Raw genomic sequence first — 21,333 nt, 5'->3', positions numbered from 1 at the left:
CTCAGAAGAAAGTTTTCCTGAGATTAGTGCTAGATGCATCTACAGCAAGCAGCGGATACCACGCTCGTCGGGGCATCCGCGTCGGGCTAATCCCCAATAATTTTATTCCAGGCATTGCACCATTTTACTCCTCTCTTTTTTTCTCCCTATTCATGCAGCTAGCATGCACATGGCTTGCTAAGCGGAATCGCTTCAATTGTTCCTAGTACTGGCAGTGTCATAATTTTACAGGAATATAGCGCATGAGAAGAATGGGTATTTTATACAGTGCGGGGGGGGGGGGGCAGCAATGGGGCAGCAGTTTCATGAGCTTTTATTCCTTATTAAAATTGATGCGCATGCTTACGATATCTTATGCTCATCTCAACTTGAATATACCGCTATTTCGTTGCCATGTTCACCAGCTGTAGGCACAAATACTTTCCTTCCTCTCTACCCAGAGGTTCAATTCTTGAAGGACGGTCTACCCACTGACTCTCAGGGCACTGGTAGCACACCAGAAAAGACAAAACAGCGCCTGAGGGCAAATGCTTCAAGCCAGCTCACAAAACGTATCACAACTCCGCGGCACCAGCTGAAAGGGAAAGAGAAAGAAACAACAGAAGTGATATCGTCAGAGCAGCCGATGAACGGGAAAGGCGGAAATCAGCTCACAAGAACTGGAACGCCGCTGTCCTCTGAACTTGACAGCGACATATTACCTGGTAAGGACGGTTCCCATCAGGGGCACGCTTAATAGTTCTCTGCTTACGTTACCAACCAAATCAATTATTGATAAGTGTTTTCTCGTTTGCTACAATTGCGTGTGGCTCAATAACAACGCCATGAGTGTTCCCCGTGATTGTTTTTTTTTTTTTTCATTCTCCTCAGCCATGTAATTATGTACGTGTGTCTCGAATAAATATTCAGACTCAGACCGGATTATTCGAAGTGAGTCGCGACAGAATCTCGCAAGGCTGAGTTTACACCTGCAAAGCTGGCTGGAGGAACGGTGATAGAGGGTTGCAATTTATGGCGGAAAATTATGCGGTGAGCACGATTTTTGTAGGAGCCATCCGCGCAGAGAAGCTTGCGGCTTCGCCGCAGCCACTTCTAATAAATGACGAAGAGAAAAGGTGCAAAAACGTTTACTACGCAGTAACTAAATGGCATATTGAACTTAAATATACAATTGCGCTATGCTAAGAATTGCGTCAATTGCACACCAAAACATCGACGTGCGTCACGCTGTTCGAGCCCTAGCAGCCAAAGCCGCGCTATTGAGTTTTCCTTCCGAACCAGCACGACGCTCGTTCACGCAATTGCGGTCAAAAGGCCTCCGAGGAATGGCAACTGTCCGAGATTTCCGAAGCAATATGTCGTGGTCGGCGTGCCGCCGATTGTGTAATACGTGTAAAGATTTCTGTTTATTTATTTATTTATTTATTTATTTATTTATTTATTCGTTTATTTTGCTTATGCCTGATGACTACGAGCACAGAAAATACATATTTACATTGCCTAACGCACCACACCAACCTCCATTTATTGCTGCGCATATCTTCGACAGTTCCTTTCAGAAGCTTAGGTTCGGCATAATTTCTTTGCGCGATTTGTGGAGGAGCATAACAAACGCGTTAATGCCGTCATAGGCAACGGAGGGGGGACGGCTGCGCGTGCATTCGTAATGTATATTCAAGTGCCACATCTCTTTGTTATGGGTACCCTTTAGTCCGATTCCATCCGCACTGATCGGATGCTTTCCAGGGCGTCCCAAAGTTCTTGGTATCTCCCCTTTCAGTGTAGGCTTAGGCATTGGTGGCCTAGGTTTAACGCCTCCTTTTTATCCTTCGGCGTATAAGGAACGCGAAATAAGGACGTTCTCGTATGACGTTGCGTGCGGCGCACATATTACCGTGGGCAATCGGTCGTTTGCCACCTTACTCCGGATGGTAGCTATCCGCTGCGCACATAATTGGCTTAAACTGCGCATTCTTACCCTTTATTGCGAAATAGAATTATTGCTTCAGGTGGAATTATTCTAGCGAATTGCTATATCATACAACGCATTTACAAAATAAAGTGCATCCCATGCACGGAGGGAATTCATGTTACGCGAAGCATTTTGGAAGTAGCTGGGTACTTAGTATTGTTTGACATTACGGAAATCATTTTTAGATGAACCAACACCTTTGTGTAAGAAAAACAACGATGTGTCTGACGCGGGCGTTTGCGGGACAAGAGCAGCAAGGCGACGGTGATGATGATTGTGGAAAGCGGACGACACGATTACTAACTACTCCGGCCGTTTGACACGACCTTACTCATGTTAATTGTGGAGTTATGCACAGGTACTGGACGAGCGTATAAGCAAGACAAACGCAGCTTTTGACGTCGTCAGCGACTAGGTGTAATGCAAATCTGTGACTACGTCAAGGAGCGTAGTTAAAACGACAGTCGGCTCTTGCACTACGGCGATGAAACATTAAAAACCGTTCTAGCTGGGTATATCGGGAAGGCGGTACAGAATCATACAGCTTCTACGTAGTGTTAGCTGCTACGAGGGGAGTATCGAGAAATGCCGGCTGATTCTAGAGGCCATACAGTTGAACACAATGTCTCCAAGCGTGAGGTATCACGATGAAAGGAGACGAAAACTTCCATAAAACGCAATCGCCAAGAGTCTCAAATGGGCTAGTCGGCTTTGGCTAAAAAGAATCACGGGTTTGATTGCGGCCTAGTACAATAACTAAAAAATAAATAGGTCAAAAAGATTGTCGCCTCGTGGTTTGATGAGTGCGCTGCTGTGCTCGAGGCGAAAGGACGGTCAGTCACGAACTACTTTTTATAACAGAGATGCAAAGCGTTACAAAAAATTTAAATACCTACCTCCCGGGAAGTCCCTAGAAGAAGGCAAAGGATGCTTCGGATTTGAAACTGACGTGACTCGGAGTAGAATGTTTGGAGTTAAAAGCACGAAAACGCGCGCAAGCATGACAAACGCATTTGGGCGGCAAGCGACAGCAGCGGCGGCATGCGATATGAATGGCGCGGCATGGCGCTCGCGAAAGCGTCGTCCGCTTTTGCTGCTTCGCTCGCTCTCGTTTGGAAAGTGTGAACATACACGTAGCGCGAAAGCTCGCCAAACTGTCAATTTCTTGCGCGCATTCATGGAGTAAAATAACGACGTGTGAGAGGTTAAAAATTGCCATTTTTCATCTGGTGCGGCAAAGTTTCACTAGTAGATTGTAGCGCGTGTATCGAATCGAGAAGGCGCCGTCTTCCTCTTGAATTTTCTTGCTTCTGTGACATTGACAAGCACGTAGACCGACTGACAAGGCTTGGGGCCATCTTGCAGAAAATGTGATCTGCTCCTAGTTTTAAGTAGTTGGCGTGAGGGGTGAATGTTTATTGAAATAGAGAATCGTAATGGTCCCTTGCCAAGGATTTCTGTTTTGCATCAAAATTGTGTACAGGAGCAGTGAACAGAGTCATCACAATGAGAACAGTCTATGGCACTAGCAAGGTTAAGAAGATTAGGAACTGAGTTGCACAAAGGCACTCAAGGTGGTAGTCAACATAACGAAGAACGAGTTCTGATTTTGTCGTCTCATCTCAGAAAGCACGTTACTAGCGCTTGGCAGCCTATGTCTAAATAGATGTGTGCTAATAATCATCAACATCAATTATGATGCATCAAGTGCTTCTTTCCGGGGAATTACATACCCGAAAATCATATATGGCAAAACATAAAGCAACGTCATTTCCATAACCTATTGCGAAACCTGGCACGAGCAATTGCATAAATGTATGAAACATAAAAATTGACGAAATCTTATGACAAATGCAACACAGGGCTGATAATAGCAGCATGGCATAACGAGGGAAAAGCAAGGAAGAGACCGGACATGAATTATACTTACAAGCAAATATCTTTATTTGTCGAACAGCGAATGCTTGCGCACAAAAAAAATCTGGTGGACGTTATATGACGAAACCCAACGGGTAAGAAGTCATGCAGGAATATGAGGCAGAAAGCACAGCATGTCGAACTAACGGACGCAGGAATAACTTAGGTATTGAAGTGCTCTTGTTGAACACTCTACAAACAGATTCTCTACAAACAGTATCTGCTTGTCCCATATTTCATCCTTTTTTTCAGATTAGACCTACTCCCTTTAATAGAGAGAATACCTCTCCCAAACAGTTTTGTTACTCTACCGCAAGGGAGTGCTAGTCCTCCTCCGCACAGTGCTAGTACTCTCCCCACAGGGGTAATAGTACCCCTCAGACCGAGGGCTTCCACTCCTCCAAACTGAGTGTTTCTACTCCCCGAAACAGAGTGATTGTACTCCTTCTAACAGAGGCATTGTACTCCTTCAGAACGGAGTGCTAGTACCCTTCACATGTGTTAAAGCACTCACGATGTAGAGCCATGGTCACGTTAGAAGGGATTCGCAATACTTACATATTTGATTCCTTCACAAGCAGTTCCTGCACTTATGCTCGGTGAATTGGATGTGATCTGTAGCCTCCGAGTTACTCAAATAATTTTTTTTCTATAGAAGGTCAAAATCATTACTGATCAGTCATAACACAACGTGAATGATAATTCCGGAAACATACTGAAGCACAAATAAAATCAGATTACAGTGGTCCATGAATCTCACAACACAGCTTGTAATAAAACAGTGTGCCACCTGGTGTTTTTATCCAGCGAACAGTCAGCATTGCGTGCCCAGCAAAACGGCGAAGAAAACGACGAAGTCAAAGATCCCGCACCAGCTGGAGAACCGTCGCTTAGGGTCTGGCATTTTTCGTGTCTGGCTGCTCATACTGTTAATTACTCTTGACTTAGCGTGTGACAAACTGGTGGAGGTGCTGGGTAATCTAATGCATGCACCAAACCCCTCCGAGCAGCAGGAGCTTCAGCCCCGTACCGGTGGTTACGGCTGTGAACCGCGTCAGCAGAAGGATCCGTGGACAAGCCCCTGAGTTCGGACTTCTCCCAGACAAAATGGCAGCTCCGACCACCCCAACTGGTATGGAAGGCACAACGCCGATTTATTTTACGCTACTCTATCCGCGAACGCCGAATCCCTTCCACGGCGCCATATATGAGGATGTTGAAGATTGGCTGGCGCACTATGAAGGTGTTGCCGCATTCAACAAGTGGGATGACGCAGAGAAACTGAAAACGCATATTTCAGCCTTAACGATGGTGCACGTGTTTGGTATGAGAACCGTGCAGATGCCCTAAATTGATGGGCAGAATTCAAACGCCAGATTCTTGAGACGTATCTGAGCCCTGATCGCCAAGAGCGAGCTGAGCGTGATCTCCAGTCCCGTATACAAATGCCGAACGAAGGTGTCGCAATGTATGTCGAGGGCATGACCCGTCTCTTTCGACGAGCCGACCCCAGCATGTCGGAAGAAAAGAAGGTGCGGTACCTGATGCGCGGAGTGACAGAGCAGCTGTTCGGCGGTCTCGTACGCAGTCCTCTCAAGGCTGTGTCAGAATTTCTTTCCGAGGCCGTCACCATGGAACAGACGCTTCGGCAGCGGGCACAATCATAGGAACGCCAAGTGAACGCTGCTTCACCTACGGACTTCTTCGGAGCTCTCGGGGCCCACGTCGATTTCTATCGAGAGCTCATTCGTTCGGTAATCCCCGAAGAACTCCAGAAACTGTCGGTACCCTCACAGCCGACGCTCAACTCCTCGTCCCCCATTCTCCGTGACGAAGTCCAGTAAGAGCCAAGAAAACCACCCTTCAACACAGAAGCTCGACCGCTAAGAACTGACAGCTCCCGTATGTCGTATTCGCAAGCTTTGAGGCAACCTGCCGCACCTCCCTCCCCGCTTCGCACTGCGTGCCAGGCCATGCTACAGCCCGTCCAAGCGGCCTCATATTACCAGTACCCCCGACAGGCCCCAAGGAAATCAGACGTGTGGCGGCCACGTGATCGCCGTCCCCTTTGCTTTCACTGTGGAGAAGATGGACACATCTACCGACAGTGCTCCTATCGAGAGCTCGGACTACGCGGATTTTCAGCAAACTCACCGCTACCTAGGTTCGGCCGGCGTCTTCTTGAAATTGAAGATTACGTTGCTCAGCAGTGCGGATCCCATCAACTCGACACCAGTCACGCTCCCCTTCACCGCGGCGGTTTTCCCCGAATCGCCGCACGTATTCGAGCGTGGTGCGGGGTCGGTCGCCCAGCCCGCGCCGGGAAAGATAATCACAGCGGCCTTTGGGGGCGAGGCCGCTCAGTCTCGACCTGCTCAAGGACCCCTACTGACGCGTACGCGGAGCGACAATACATCGACGACGACACTACCTGCTGAATACAGAAGTAGAATTTCCTTGGACATTCCTGTACTACTCGACGGTCGTGAATTGATTGCTTTAGTGGACACTGGAGCGGATTATTCTATAATCAACGAAAAACTAGCCACCCTTCTGAAGAAAGTGATGGCGCCTTGGAATCAAACGCCAGTTCGTACAGCTGGCGGGCACATCGTCACACCACTCGGCATGTGCACGGCAAGAATACAGATTCGCGGCTCTGCGTTTTTTGCCAGCTTGAGCATTCTCCCTCAGTGTTCTCGAGACCTAATCATCGGCATGGACTTTCTCAAGGAGCACGGAGCTGTCATCCACATTCGACAACGCCTCGTCACTTTCTCGACAAAGAGCGCCGCAGCGACGACCAGCACCATCCACCCTCGAGCATCTCTTCGTGTCATCGACGACGCAGTCACGTTACCACCACGTGCAAGTGTGGTGGTTTAGGTGGCATGTGACAGACTCTTACACTGTGAAGCGGTCGCAGAAAGCAATCGCTCTTTCCTGCTTTCTCAAGGTGTTTGCGCAGCAAGAAGCTTTATTGATCTCCATGATGGCCACTTTGAGGTTCTCGTCGCGAACTTCAGCTACGAAGACCGGCACCTTTTCCCCGGTACTGTCATCGCCTACGCCGACCCGATCGCCGGTGTCCCTGAGTGTTTTGTTTCCGAGGCAATCGGCACTGCTGAAGTACCTATACGCAACGTCGACATTAGTCCAACGCTTCCTGAAGAGAACAAACAACCCCTACGCGAGCTGTTGAATCCACTCTTGCGCTGCACGGTCGTCGAAGAAACATGAAACGTCGATTACGAAACACCATATTATCACATATGACGACGTCCCCCCCAAACAGCAACAGCCTTATCGTGTTTCCCTGACCGAACGACACGCGATTCAAACGCAGGTGAAGGAAATCCGTCAAGACGGCGTAATACAGCCTTCATGCAGTCCTTGGTCATCGCCAGTCGTTCTTGTTAAAAAGAAAGGTCGCACGCTTCGGTTTTGTGTTGACTACCGGAAACTAAACAACGTCACAAAGAAAGACATGGAGCCGTTGCCTCGTGTCGACGATTCTCTAGATAGGCTGAGGCGCGCGAAGCATTTCTCCTCTATGGATCTTAAAAGTGGCTACTGGCAAATTGAAGTAGATGAGCGGGACCGCGAGAAAACTGCGTTTGTGACTCCGGACGGCCTTTACGAATTTAGAGTACTACCTTTCGCCCTATGTTCCGCGCTAGCCACATTCCAGCGAATGATGGATACAGTTATCGCTGACCTCAAATGGAAAAGCTGCCTCGTCTATCTAGATGATGTCATTGTCTTTTCGGAAGCTTTTGACAAGCACCTTGGACACCTTCAGAATGTACACGAAGCCATTCAGTCGGCTGACCTTACACTCAAGCCAGAGAAATGCCATTTCGGTTACGAGGAACTGAAGTTCCTTGGTCACGTCGTGAGAGCGGCAGGTGTTCGGCCCGATCCTGAGAAGACTGCTGCCGTAGCTGCTTTTCCCACTCCAACCGACAAGAAAAGTATCCGATGGTTTTGGGCTTGCGTGCGTATTATCGACAGCTTCATTGAAAATTTTTGAAAGACTGCAGAGCCGCTATTTCGCCTTACACGTGACGACGTGCCATTCCTCTGGACTGATGAACAGACTGGCTTTGCGGAGCTACAGCGTCGATTGTCTTCTCCTCCCGTGCTCGGTCATTTTGATGAGGATGCTGACACAGAAGTACGCGCAGACGCCAGCAATATCGGCCTCGGAGCTATCCTGGTGCAACGCCAAGGCGGGACTGAATGAGTTATCGCCTACGCGAGCTGCACTCTGTCGCACGCAGAGTCCAATTATTCCACCACAGAGAAGGAGCTCGTCGCGGTTATTTGGGCTACTACAAAGTTTAGGCCGTATCTCTACGGGCGGCCATTTAAAGTTGTGACCGATCACCACGCTTTGTGCTGGTTGACCAACCTCCTAGACCCTTCTGGACGATTGGCACGTTGGAGTGTGCGATTCCAGATATTTAACATCACCATCGTATACAAGTCAGGTAGGAAACATGAAGACGCTGACAAGCTATCAAGAGCACCTCTTGAATCTCAGAATCCTGACGAGCAAGATGACAGCGCCTTCCAGGGAGCCCTCAGCAGGCAGGACCTGCTCGCTAAACAACGATCGGACGCTGAGTTAAGGCCCATCATCGATCACTTAGAAGGCGGGATCGCGTCCATTCCTCGCCCACTTTCGCGACGGTTGTCGTCATTTTGCCTACGAGAGGGCATCTTATACAAAAGAAACACAGGTGCCGGCGACAAACCACATCTTCTAGTAGTGCCTCGAGCCCTTCGCGACGACATCATATTAGCCTGCCACGACGAGCCCCCATCTGGTCACTTGGGCTACTCAAGTACTCTGGACAGGGTACAGCAACTGTACTACTGGCCTAGACTGACTGCTTGCGTCAAACGCTACGTGAAAGGATGCCGTGAATGCCAGCGCCGAAACACACCACCCTTCAAGCCTGCAGGCCTTCTACAACCCATCGACCCTGCGCGTACGCCGTTTGATCAAGTTGGAATGAACCTTCTTGGACCATTCCCCTTTTCTTTCCCCGGCAACAAGTAGATAATTCTCGCAACTGATTTATTGACGTGTTACGCTGAGACGAAGGAACTACCACGCGGGATAGCATCTGAAGTTGTCCAGTTTTTTACGCATCACATTGTGCTTCAGCATGGCGCACCATCATTCATCATCACTGACCGAGGGACCCCATTTAAAGCGAAGCTTCTGGACGACATCTTTAAGTTGAGTTCCACGAGTAATCGAAAGACCACTGCATACCACCCTCAAACTAACGGCTTGACTGAAAGACTAAACAAAGGATGGGCAGACATGCTGTCTATGTGCGTGGATGTGCAGCACGAAACGTGGGACGAAATCCTGCCGTACGTAACGTTTGCGTACAACACTGCCCCGCAGGAAAATACACGATTCACGCCGTTTAGCCTCGTTGATGGTCGATTTGTTTAAACAATGCTAGACGCCATGATTCCGTATGAAGACATCGATCAGCTCGACCAGCTAGCTCCTGACGTCAAAGAGTACACTCAGCGTGCCGAGAAAGCACGTCAACTGGCCCGTGTCCACATAAGACAGCAGCAGTGTACAGATGCAATAAGGTACAATCTTCACCATCGACAAGTTACCTATGAGCCTGGTGACCAAGTTTGAGTTTGGACCCCCATTAGATGGCGATGCCTCAGCGAGAAACTCCTGAGCAAGTACTTCGGACCATACACAGTACTAAGGCGTGTAAGCGATGTGAACTATGAAGTGATCCCACACGGAGACCTACCATCGCCCAAGCGTCGTTTACCACGTGCAGAGACTGTACATGTCGTCCGCCTCAAGCCGTATTTTACACGGGGATGTTAAGTGTGCTGGTGAAACAAACTTTTGATTTTTGCTGTCGTCGCGTCATCATCCAAAGAACTGCGAAGCGTTTTTCTTTTTTGTTCCCGATGACAGAACCCACTTTTTTTGCCTCGTGTGCATGCCTGTATTTGTGCTAGCGCGTTTTCCTCCCTTTTTTTCTTACCTAATTTGCGCACTTTCCGTGTACGTCTTGTGCTTGAGCATCGAGTCGATGCTTCATTGGGAGAGGGAATAATGCCACCTGGTGTTTTGAGCCAGCGAACAGTCAGCATTGCGTGCCCAGCAAAACGGCGAAGACGACGAAGTCAAAGATCCCGCGCCAGCTGGAGAACCGTCGCTTAGGGTCTGGCATTTTTCGTGTCTGGCTGCTCATACTGTTAATTACTCTTGACTTAGCGCGTGACAACTGTTATAGTGTAGAAACACCCTTCATATCATTTGGCTCCACCTTTTAAAGAATAAAGTATGCAATGGAAAGTTAAACATCGAACAAACGTGCCCATACTCACAAAATATTGACACTGCTATTGAAGAGAAACATGCACCATATTAATGGCCAGTAATCGCATTTCTAAAACAAAACGCATGCACTTATGTGGCAAAGGTTAAAAGTTGAGCTGATAGGCATTGGGCTGGTAACGTCGATAAATTGTACAAAAAACTTTTTTGTGCGATGTTCTAAGACAGCAGCTCATTTGATAACGTCCTGTACAGCGTAAGGACGTTCCTGACTGACAGTAGAGTGCATTTAGAGATGTGTCGTACATTCTCATGTCAGGCCGCAGGGCCAGCTTTGCTTAAGAATTATTTACATAAAGTTATTCATGTATAGGGGCTCCACCTCATTGTTTCTAAGCCTCTGCCTTGTGGTTCTACAGCAATTTCCCGTCCAGTCTCAGAGTGGTACAAAGGCGTATCATATTTCCTATTCGGTTGGCGCCCTCACGAAAGTAGTTTCCTGGTGCTGTTGGGATTGATCCGTAACACTTTCTCACAAATAAACTAAAATTTAATATATTATCTAGTGTGCACATGGCAAATGAGTATAAAACTGCAAGGAGGCCATGATGGTTGCATTTCGATGGGGTCGAAATGCGAAAACACCCATGCACTTACATTTAGGTGCACGTTAAAGAATCCCAGGTGGTCGAAATTTCCGTAGTCCCCCACTACGACGTGCCTCATAATAAGAAAGTGGTTTTGGCACGTAAAACCACATAATTTAATTAATTTAAATTAAATCTACAAGGAACAATGACGTTAAAATTTGCTCATTCTATTTTTGTCACATATGATAGCTTTTCATTCTGCCTTACGGTATGAATGCCATACTTCTGAGAGCAGCTTGTATAATTACATGATTCATTATTCTGACTAGTTGCTGACGTATAGCATGGCTTCGGATGTGAACGGAAAATAAGATAATTAATTATAGCGTTTTACGTGCCAAAACCACTTTCTGATTATGAGGCACGCCATAGTGGAGGACTCCAGAAATTTCGACCCCCTGGGGTTCTTTAACGTGCACCTAAATCTAAGTACAAGGAAAATAAGATGTGATGAATATGATGCCTCAAAGGCGACATAAGCATAAGTACAGGTAAGGCAGTGCATGAAGAAGGCAAAGAAAGACGCAAATCATAAACTTGAAAAGGCATCATGCTGTTTTACATATCCTTTCTATGCACGTAGATTTTGCATGCGGCTATGCATATACTTGCACAATTAACCAACAACCTGAAACCAAAACTTTTTTCCTACTCAAGCGGTTATGGAACACCAAAGTAAGAAAAATTATTGCGCTTCACAGAATCTTGTCTTCGTCTCAAAACAAGTATATATGCGTCTGGAGGACTAATACAGTGCCTCACTGTGCACTCTATCTTAAGCCCAGAAATTTACTGGGTACAATAGTGCTTTAATTTTATTTTACTCTATAAAAATTATGCCTGCTGAAACCATCAAACTAAGGAACTTACGCTTGATTAACAGTATATTTTGGCATCCGCCAACTGATGTTGATGACATATGTTCCAGGCAGATGCTCTCAGTTCTTTGCATTGAGCAGATCCCTGCCTCCACTAGCATATTTGGCTGGCAAGTGGATTGTCACCCTAATCGAAATCTCCTCAAATACCTGTCAGAAGTACACATATCACTATTTCACAGAAGGAGAAACTACAATTTTACTTGTGCCAACTTAATTTTTCCATTGCAAGTGACTCTGTGGCTTCTAATTAGGACGTAAAGTGCGCACCATGGTGTGGTGCGCCTCCAACCACGAGCGGTTGTAATGAACTGGTTCCGTGAGCATGTACGCAAAAGTTAATGTCTTTTTAAACCTCTGGTACACTGCTCCAAATGCTTCCCCTTTCTGGAACCTTGGAAGAAAGAATGCTTCTAAAATTAGGTGTAAAAATAGACAAAAGGGAAGTTATGAAAATCTGTCTTCTTCATGTCAGCGTTTAAAATAGAGAGTTACAGTGGTTTGTATTTGCACGCTTGCATTCATGTACTGTGCATTTATGTCAACAGCGAAGCAAGCATGACCTCTTGCTTTTTATAGTCAACACAGGCACCGTGCTCATTGCAAGTATGTATTATGTCACTATGCAAATCTGCAATGTTATTGTACCACTATTTTTTTTCGCATGGATACATTTGCTTAGAGGTAAGACAAAAAGCGGTTACTTTTCACAATACTAATCAGCTTTTCTTTAAAACACATGTCTAACTTTTCAATGACACTTGCCCCTATGTGTTTGTCCCCAGATAGCATACTTAATCTTGACTTTTAGAGACATTACAAAAAAGAAACCACGTCACGATGACTACCTAGAGCACGCGAGAATTCTCATCTTGGTGTGAGATACTGTATTTCGAAAGTTTGGTGACATTTAGTAAAATGCTGCACCCAATACTCCCACACTCTAGTTTTCTCGTCCAAATTGCATGTCAATGTATTTTGATTCTTTGGAGTGCGCTCCTCTGCACCACGTCGAGTCGTGCTAGGCTGGCTCCTTGACATCCTTGTGCCCTTGCCTGAAAAATATCCTTGTGCCTGAAAGATATCGTGTGCGAAATTCAAAGCGAGGACATGGTGTAAAACAACATCAAGACAGTCAGGAAATGAGGTCACTGCACTAAAGGAAAGTCTTAGCTCTTAGTTTTCCTGCAGAAATGCATGCGAAAGATCTAAATGACTGCAATAGTCAACTGGTAAGCTAACTTCAATTGTTAAACTTAAAGAAAAAAGAAATAACTGACAGTGACAATACTCCTACTGATAAATAGCATATTGGTCATATTCAGATGTTATAAGTTTGTCATTGTTCTGGTGTGTCACAAACACCATTTGTTACACATCCTAAGCATCTGCCCAGTATTGTCTCCCCCCCACCCCCCCCGCCATCTCTGGTTGTGTCACTGCTCAAGCCATAATTTGAGGATCGGATCTACAAACATGATGTTTAGTAGGGCTGAAATCATGGTCCTCCAGTTCAATGGATGTTACTGTATGGGCCTAAAAAAAAGCGCCACAAGGTTTGTTATGGCAAGCTTACCCACATCTCAAGACAAACAAGAAACAGTTCACCACAGCCTGCATCTAAGCTTACTAAAAGGCATGAACTTATTTTCATTTACAAGATACGAAATGTTCATTTTTGACAGACTCGACTATTGCTGTAGTTTGAGATCCAACATTTAACATTCTTGAAGGCACATAAAAGTCGCACTTAGATCACAGTGATTAGTCTATTAGACGAACTCTCTAATTTGGGTATGACAAACTACTGGTAACAAAGAATTGGGGCAAGGTTTAATTTCATACTTTATTTCTCCACTAAACATAATAAAGCAATCACCCCATTTTGATCTGCCATGCAACAGAAGAATGCACAGATTACGCTTGTAACTTTCAGAGAAAGGTAGATTTAACTATTCATATGACATAACTCTGAAGCGCCAACTCATATTAGCAAGTACACAGGCATTGCCAAAACAGTAAGTGTATGCAAAACGGCACTACAATTGTTATTCCACACAGTAGCCGTTATATTCGATTCCGATGCATAACTTGCCGCTTGGCAATTCACTGAGTTCGTACACATAAGCACCCTTTCACCTTCGCACGCCGCTCGAAAACCGCAACCTGAGACCTAAAATCAGATATACAGGTTGTCCCGAATAACTTGAGCCAACTTTAAAAATTAAACGCACTCCGGCCGCGACTTGAACCGAATGCATAATGTTGGCACTGGCCGAGAGTAGCTCAGGCTATGTTTTATTTTTCCCTTAACTAAAGGATTTGTTATGTTTGTTTAATCAACTTTTTTCTGTATTGGCTGCAGACCCCAAGTGCGATACGCAAAGTTGTGGCGCACCTTGAAAAACCTCTCAATAAATTGTCTCCAACAAGATATATCTGACTTGGTCCTTTTTCCCGCGTTTCAAAGAAAGCCCGCGAAATATAAAAAAAAAATATACCACATGGCGCGGCGCTTGCGCACTGTTATTGTGCTGCTCTGAAGCGCGGGATAGATGAACGAGGTCGGCTGCAGCGAGACTGCCGCGCGACAGGGCATTATGCCTGGTGTACGTATCTGAGGTTCCGTCTGTTATCGCCGACCTTGTTCATCCATCGCACGCTTGAGAGCAGCGCACAAGCAGCGCCTTTCATTTTTAAAACATTGGCTCAAGTTATGTGGGACAGCCTGCATACTCACATCATTTCCATACATGAGCAAAAACATCGCACTCTTATTCAGCCTAAGATATGAATTCCTCATGCGTTTTCGGTAAGCTCAAGATGACGCACCCTACTGACCTCTCGCAGCATGCAGCTGAATGCCTACAGCAAAAGTTCTGACTATCACTGGCGCTGCACGTAACTTCAGTGGTCGCAGATTACCTACCGGCGAAAGACATCGTAAAGCGGTGTCTTTCTATAACGGAGCTATGCCACCAGCAAAATAGCACCTTTTTTTATGTGACTCCTTATTTCAAAAGTGATCCGTACAAAGTAGATTGCCAAAATTAATAAATTCAAACACAAAAAACGCACCCTAAACACGCTCCGCATAGGCTCGGAATCATAGGCTGGTAAACAAACCATCTTATGCGTCCCCTCGCCTCAGGTCTTACTGAACATGACATGGTTCTGGCACCGTTTGGGATTTTGAAAGCACTTAAGTATAGCGGCAAGTGATCAAATCGCACCTAGTTATCACGGCGACTGGATTTTTGGATTGGCATCGAGAGACGCAGCGCGCTCGCTTAGTCCGTTGTCAATCGCGTCGGCTAAACGTCGTGACGACTTCCTGGCGTTAGCATGTCGTATACGCAGAATGTGTACATAAGTTAGAGCTGACTTGCTGTGGAGGATTTGTTGTTATATCCAACAAATGACGAATGACCATCGTGTTTTCGCGGCGACGCAAGATGGATGGCTGACGATTTCGCGTGGATGGCCTCCGCACAGAACACCTATGCTTCTGTTCCTGCGCGCTGGACGGATCACCTTTCTCCGGTGCTGCGCTGTTCTGCGATGTTGTGGGCGCGTGCGGTGAGGCAACTCCGAGTGAAAAAGTAGAGTGCTGGCTCCGCTTCCCTTTGCACTATGACTGCCTGTTGTTTTCGAAGGAAACGGTGTGCTCTTTTCTCAGCCTGCGTAAGTCATACATCGCCATGTTTCGGGCTAGCCTCCTACAGTGGAAGCAGGAGCTTAAGCTACGCTTTGTTCTCTATTGCCGCAAGAGTTGAAACTGTAATTCACCCCTCTCTTTCAGAAGGGCAGAATGAAAAGAGAATTGCACTGTCTCCTTGCTCACGGAGTGAGCAATGCATTTCACTCCACTCGACATTTCGCGAGAGTAAACATTGCTTTGAAGAGTAAATCGGCCCCATTACTCTTGCCATACTCTCCCTAGCTTTTAGAGCAATTGATGCCTGGCTGATAAGTGTGTTTCATTATTGTTAATCTGTATGGAATGTTTCTATCATACCATATTTGGCTAGTGTGTCGCGTCACAATAAATGTAGAAGTTAGCGTAAGCAGCACGCTGTCTTCTAACTTAGGCGTCAGCCTCTTTCGTGAAGCATTGCTGATGCTGCATCTGTTGGCGCACCACTTCTTCCTCATAGTACACGTGCTTGCTCGGCAGTGTATGGCTTGTCAGTAGCCCAGAACTGAAAATGATATTGAGCTTTGATGTTCCAGTAGACTCGCGTTTATGCAACGACCAATCTGGCCTGCTACTAGCCTATTGCATCACGTTGACGGGGCGCATACGTACTTCAGAGATGTTTTCTGAATATGTGGCATATTTTTCGTTTTCCGCAGAAAATTGTAATGGTCTTCAGCAGGCACCCTTTTAGAGCAGGTGTTTTATGAAGTTCTATCACTTTCTAATAACACCGGTGGCTCCTCTGAAGGCGTTAGTCAGGTATGGTATCAAGACTGGCCTCCGTGACCTTGCGCCCGGAGAAGGCCTAGCGTTCAGTGACGGTTGGTTATAAAAACGCCCCTTCGACGGCTCTTTCCCCATCCTGAAGGTTAACCGTCGGTGGTATTGACGCGGCTGGGCTGTATTGCGGTGAGGCAGCGGTAGAATATCCACCAACCTTGGGCTTGAAGTGGCAACTGAAGTTCGATTATGTGCAATACGCGTTGTGTTTTCTGTTGAAGACCATGGTGATTCGTTCATACGGCTTGAATTTTATTCTTAGCAGACTGAATGTAGCTCATGCCTTTTTTTTAAACGATGAGAACGCATTCCTTGCATGATGCAAACAAAGAAAAAGAGCCGGTGATAGTTACGTATTCTTGTCCTTTCTTTTTTTCCAGCTGGTGGACGAGCCCGTACGCGGCCTGGCACAAGTAAGCTCAAAGTCGGCTATAGGTACTTATTATATTTGCGTAAATTAGCCTCCCTGCAAGGCATATTGTAAACCTAACGGCAGAGTACTAACTTTGGGAATCGTCGGGTCGGCACTATAGGGCTAGCGCGGTGTGTGACAACTGTGGATCCGTAGATTGCTGGGGCGGAGCCAGGGTGCCCTCCACGGAGAGGCGAAAGGATGCATCGCCTTCCCATTGTATCCGTGGTAGTAATGGATTGTGGGTATACCAGAGCAATCACAGGAAAATACTTTTCGCATATTGGAGTATCCGTCCAGAGGTAAATAAGAAACGTAATTACCCTGACTGAAGCCTTGCGCTGTATGACGCGTGGAGGGAAGGTTCACGAATTGGCGGTGAACAATAAAAAATGTGGCTGGTGTATTGGCGCAGTATTATGAGAGAAATAGAATTAAGTACATTATTACACGGCGAGTAAAGTTTCTTATTGTTGTATCTTCTGGTAACACAAACCACAAATTTTGAGAGCCGATAATAAAACCAAAGTTTGAAAACACCAAGCAAAGTGGCATCAGCCACGGCACTGTGTCAAGCGGCATGTTTGTATTAGCCATGCAGCATCCCAACCATCCTCAGGAATTATGTATAAAATGTTCTATACACGAACAACATCATCATCATTATCATCATATGCTGTGTCCACTACAGCACGAAGGCCTCTCTGTGTGATCCCCGATTACCCCTCTCCTGCGCCAACCAATTCCAACTAGCACCTGCGAATTGCCTAATTTCATCACCACACCTAGTCTTCTGCCATCCTCTACAGCGCTTCCCTTAGCACCCATTGTGTAACCCTGATGGTCCAGCAGTTATATAACCTTCGCATTACATGGCCTGGCGAGCACCATTTTTTTTTTCTCTTAACATCGGTTAGAGTATCGGCTATCCGCGTTTGCTCTATGATCCATGCCGCTCTCTTCCTGTCTCTTAACGTTACGCCTAACATTCTTCGTTCCATCTCTCTTTGCGCGGTCCTTAAAGTGTTCTCGAGCTTCTTTGTCAATTTCCCAGTTTCTGCTCCATATGTTAGCGCCGGTAGAATGTATTGATTGTTCACGTTTCTTTTGGATGATAATGGTAAGCTTCCAGTCAGGATCTGATGGCGTCTGCCATATGCGCTCAAATCCATTTTATTCTTCTGCAAATTTACTTCTCATGATCAACGTCCCTTGTGAGTGATTTACCTAGGTAAACGTACCCCTTCACAGACTCTAGAAGCTGACTGACAATCCTGCACTCTTGTCCTATTGGCAGCCTAATGAGCCTCCTGTACTCCTTGATTAGGTAATGCCACTATGACTCCTGGTATCTCTACTGAATCAAATGCCTTTTCGTAATCTATGAAAGCCATATATTGAGGCTGATTGTACTTTGCACATTTCTCAACAACCTGATTGATGACATGGATGAGATACATTGTAAAGTATCGCTTCCTGAAGCTAGCCTGTCTGCCGTTTTAAGGCGACAATCTTTCTAGCGTCATGGTGAAGTTTGTGTCAGCAATTTGTGACCGCTGGAGTGTCCACCGAAACGTAATCACGCCATATGAAATATTAAAAACAGATTAACGAATTAAAAATGATTGATAGTGTCAGTTAGTGAATCATAACGTTATAAGAGAGATTGGTAGAGGTTAATAATGACTAGCAATTACTTAATGACTACTAATGACTTGTAATGACCACAATTGATTAGAAATGACTAGAATTGTGTAGTAATGACTAAAATGACTACTAGTGACTTGTACTGAGTACTAATGACTACGAAATGACCAACATGCCTAACGACGGCTTGTAATGATCAAAATTAATTACAAATGACTAAAAAGGCTCAGTAGTGAGCAGTAATAACTAATAATGACTGAAATTACTTGTAATGAATAGTAATGACTTTGACCAATATGTCTACCGACTACTTGTAACCACTGCAATTAATTAGAAATGGCTAAAAATGCTTAGTAATGACCAGTAATGATTAGTAATGACTGAAATGACTTGTAATGACTATGATATGACCAACATGTCTAACTACAGCTTGCAGTGACCACAATTGACTACAAATCACTAAAGATGCTTAGTAGTGAGCAATAATGACTAAAAGAAAAAAAGAGAATGACTAGAGGCAAAGAGAAAGAAGCGAATGATAAGAGGAGGAAGAGCAGGCTTTCGCCGTTCACCTCTTAAAATAGATCTTGACAGACCCTGTAATTTTTATTTTTGTTGCGTCGTGCACAAATTACTTTAATATATACTCTACAAACACAGTAAAATTCAAATGCTACCTACTTTTGCAGTGCGCCTAAGTGTTTGTCCTTGGTCTGCCTATTTTCTTCTGTGCATGCAAACTGCACTTGCACGTTGTTGCAGTGCTTGTCGCATGACGCTTCTGTAGAGTCATCCATACTATTTATTAAACACATACTCGTTAAGAAAGTTGCAGCGTGAAATAAGAAGAGAACTGAACAGTGGCAAGAGATGGTACTGCCTTTTGAGGAGGTCACAGTGCTGAGTGCACTTCGTACAATGACCCGGTATACTGAGCGGCGCTGCATGTGCAGAAATGATAAGGACGCTTTGAGAGAGGATGCCTTTGCCGTGATACGTTCGCCTTTCAGAGCTGAAGGAAAATCGCAACGCGGCCAAATCGAACACCCGTGAAGGTCATACCAATAAGGTGGGAGAATAAAACGGTTGGGGGCCAGTGTTCGAGATGCCTGGTAAGGTTTGCACAAACAAGGGCTGACGCTGGCGCACCTCGTAAATATATAAGACAGTAAACAGCGTTCGTAAGCTAATAATTGGGGCAACCATGTTCGCTCTTGAGTGCGCGAGTATGTTCATTCTTTCGTTGGTCCGTACAGATTCGTAATGCACAGACCGACTAGTTCCGCCACAGCTATTAATGCGAAATCATTAAATGGCTGAGGTGAAAAATTGGACGTTGGCGGCTTGACTACATGGTGTTACAAAAAGGCTACGAACCCTCGACGTTTATTGGAGTCGAACCTACGAAATTTCGTATTATACCTTAAGGACCAAACATCCAAATATCCAGAAAGAAATGTTTTGTTTTCTATCAAAATGTGCGAAGCACATCAAGAATAAGTATAATCAACAAAAAGAAAAATATTTTGTGCCATTTTTTTTTCTACAATAGGGTAAAACCCCAGGCAGGAAAATGGAAGTGCGCTTCACCCCAAGCCAGCTAAGGCTCCGTTTTAATTTCTATGAACAACCTCATCATATGTGAACAGTGGGTGCACATTTCATTTGCTTTACGTCCGATGTGTGACACCACTGCAGCTGCATGTCCGGCCTCGGCCTGTCTCCTCTGACCTTGCTTTCAGAAGATAGTAAGTCTCGTGTCAAATTTATGGTTCCTCCTCCACTGCTCCTGCTCCAAACAAACAAATGACACTTGCTGCCTGTTATTCAGTGTTGGCCCAAGATATTGAGCCATAAACTTCGTACTCAATACTGAAAGTCCCAATAATTTTTTTGTTACCTTTGTGCTACACTCGTCACTAAACAGTTAATTAGACGAAGTTAATTAGGTCACAGTTTAATTATGGGGTTTTACGTGCCAAAACCACTTTCTGATTATGAGGCACGCCGTAGCGGAGGACTCCGGAAATTTCGACCACCTGGGGTTCTTTAACGTGCACCTAAATCTAAGTACACGGGTGTTTTCGCATTTCGCTCCCATCGAAATGCGGCCGCCGTGGCCGGGATTGAATCCCGCGACCTTGTGCTCAGCAGCCTAACACCATAGCCACTGAGCAACCGCGGCGGGTAATTAAGTCACAGGTAATTAAGGTATTCATAAATAACGCACTCTAGCCCCTGACATCTGGTCATAATTAAGGTACAGCAGATTAAGACATAATTAAGGTGCTCGTGCCCACGACTTTTGGTGTTAATTAGGACAGAGTTATATAAAGGACATAAAAATGAGGGAGAGCTAATTAAGGCACCTGAACCCACGACCGTTGGGAGTAGAACCCTCGACCTTTTGTTGGAGTTGAACCCAAGACCTTGCTCTGTGGCGCAATGTCTAAGCATCGCGTGATGTTCGCAATGCTTTCGCATCCTCCACGTAGGATTAATCAATGTCTCTTGAATTATTATATACCTTGATCACTGAAGTTTGAATGCTTTTAGAGCTTTTACGCTTGCTCTTTTTTTTTCAGTAGCTTCGTCCGGCCTAAATGTGGTTCAAGGACCCCCGAAGGAGAAAACGTAAAACGATCAATAGAGTTGCCGCGATTTCATATCTGCTTCGCCTCCGAAGTCACCTGTTCAACATGCCTGCACTGATATCTTCACCCATCCTGTCTTAATCACACGGTGCATGGAGAAGTTGCGATTACAGGACATCTGCACCAAGAACACTCGCAGCCGGCATCGTCCTTCTACTGCGTGTTGAGATTTTGCATACTATTCACAAGAAAATGCCCGCGTAAATATATACGTTTTAAAATTGTTTGCAGATGGGAGTTTCACATACGTTTCTCTAAAGTGACATGCAAGCTTTTCAAGGAATCATTGTGACGTGAGTTGGATTCGATTCAGCATAAGAGGCCTTTTACGGACCTTTTTTGTCATTGTACAGCGGCACAATCACAATGGAGCACACCTAGTA

At 45.6% G+C, this 21,333-nt stretch overlaps 1 long non-coding RNA gene across 1 annotated transcript; it reads left to right on the top strand.

Annotated features, from left to right (window-relative positions):
* Window positions 1-440: 440 nt before the first annotated feature.
* LOC129384422 (uncharacterized) lies at window positions 441-21,180 on the top strand. The gene is made up of 3 exons (XR_011890214.1): window positions 441-704; window positions 16,618-16,650; window positions 20,882-21,180. It is a non-coding gene; the product is annotated as an uncharacterized lncRNA (long non-coding RNA).
* Window positions 21,181-21,333: the final 153 nt, after the last annotated feature.

This window comes from Dermacentor andersoni, chromosome 9, assembly GCF_023375885.2.
Source record: "Dermacentor andersoni chromosome 9, qqDerAnde1_hic_scaffold, whole genome shotgun sequence".
NCBI classification, from domain to species: domain Eukaryota; kingdom Metazoa; phylum Arthropoda; class Arachnida; order Ixodida; family Ixodidae; genus Dermacentor; species Dermacentor andersoni.
Note: the sequence above shows the minus strand (reverse complement) of the source record. Positions and strands in the feature narration are given on the sequence as shown.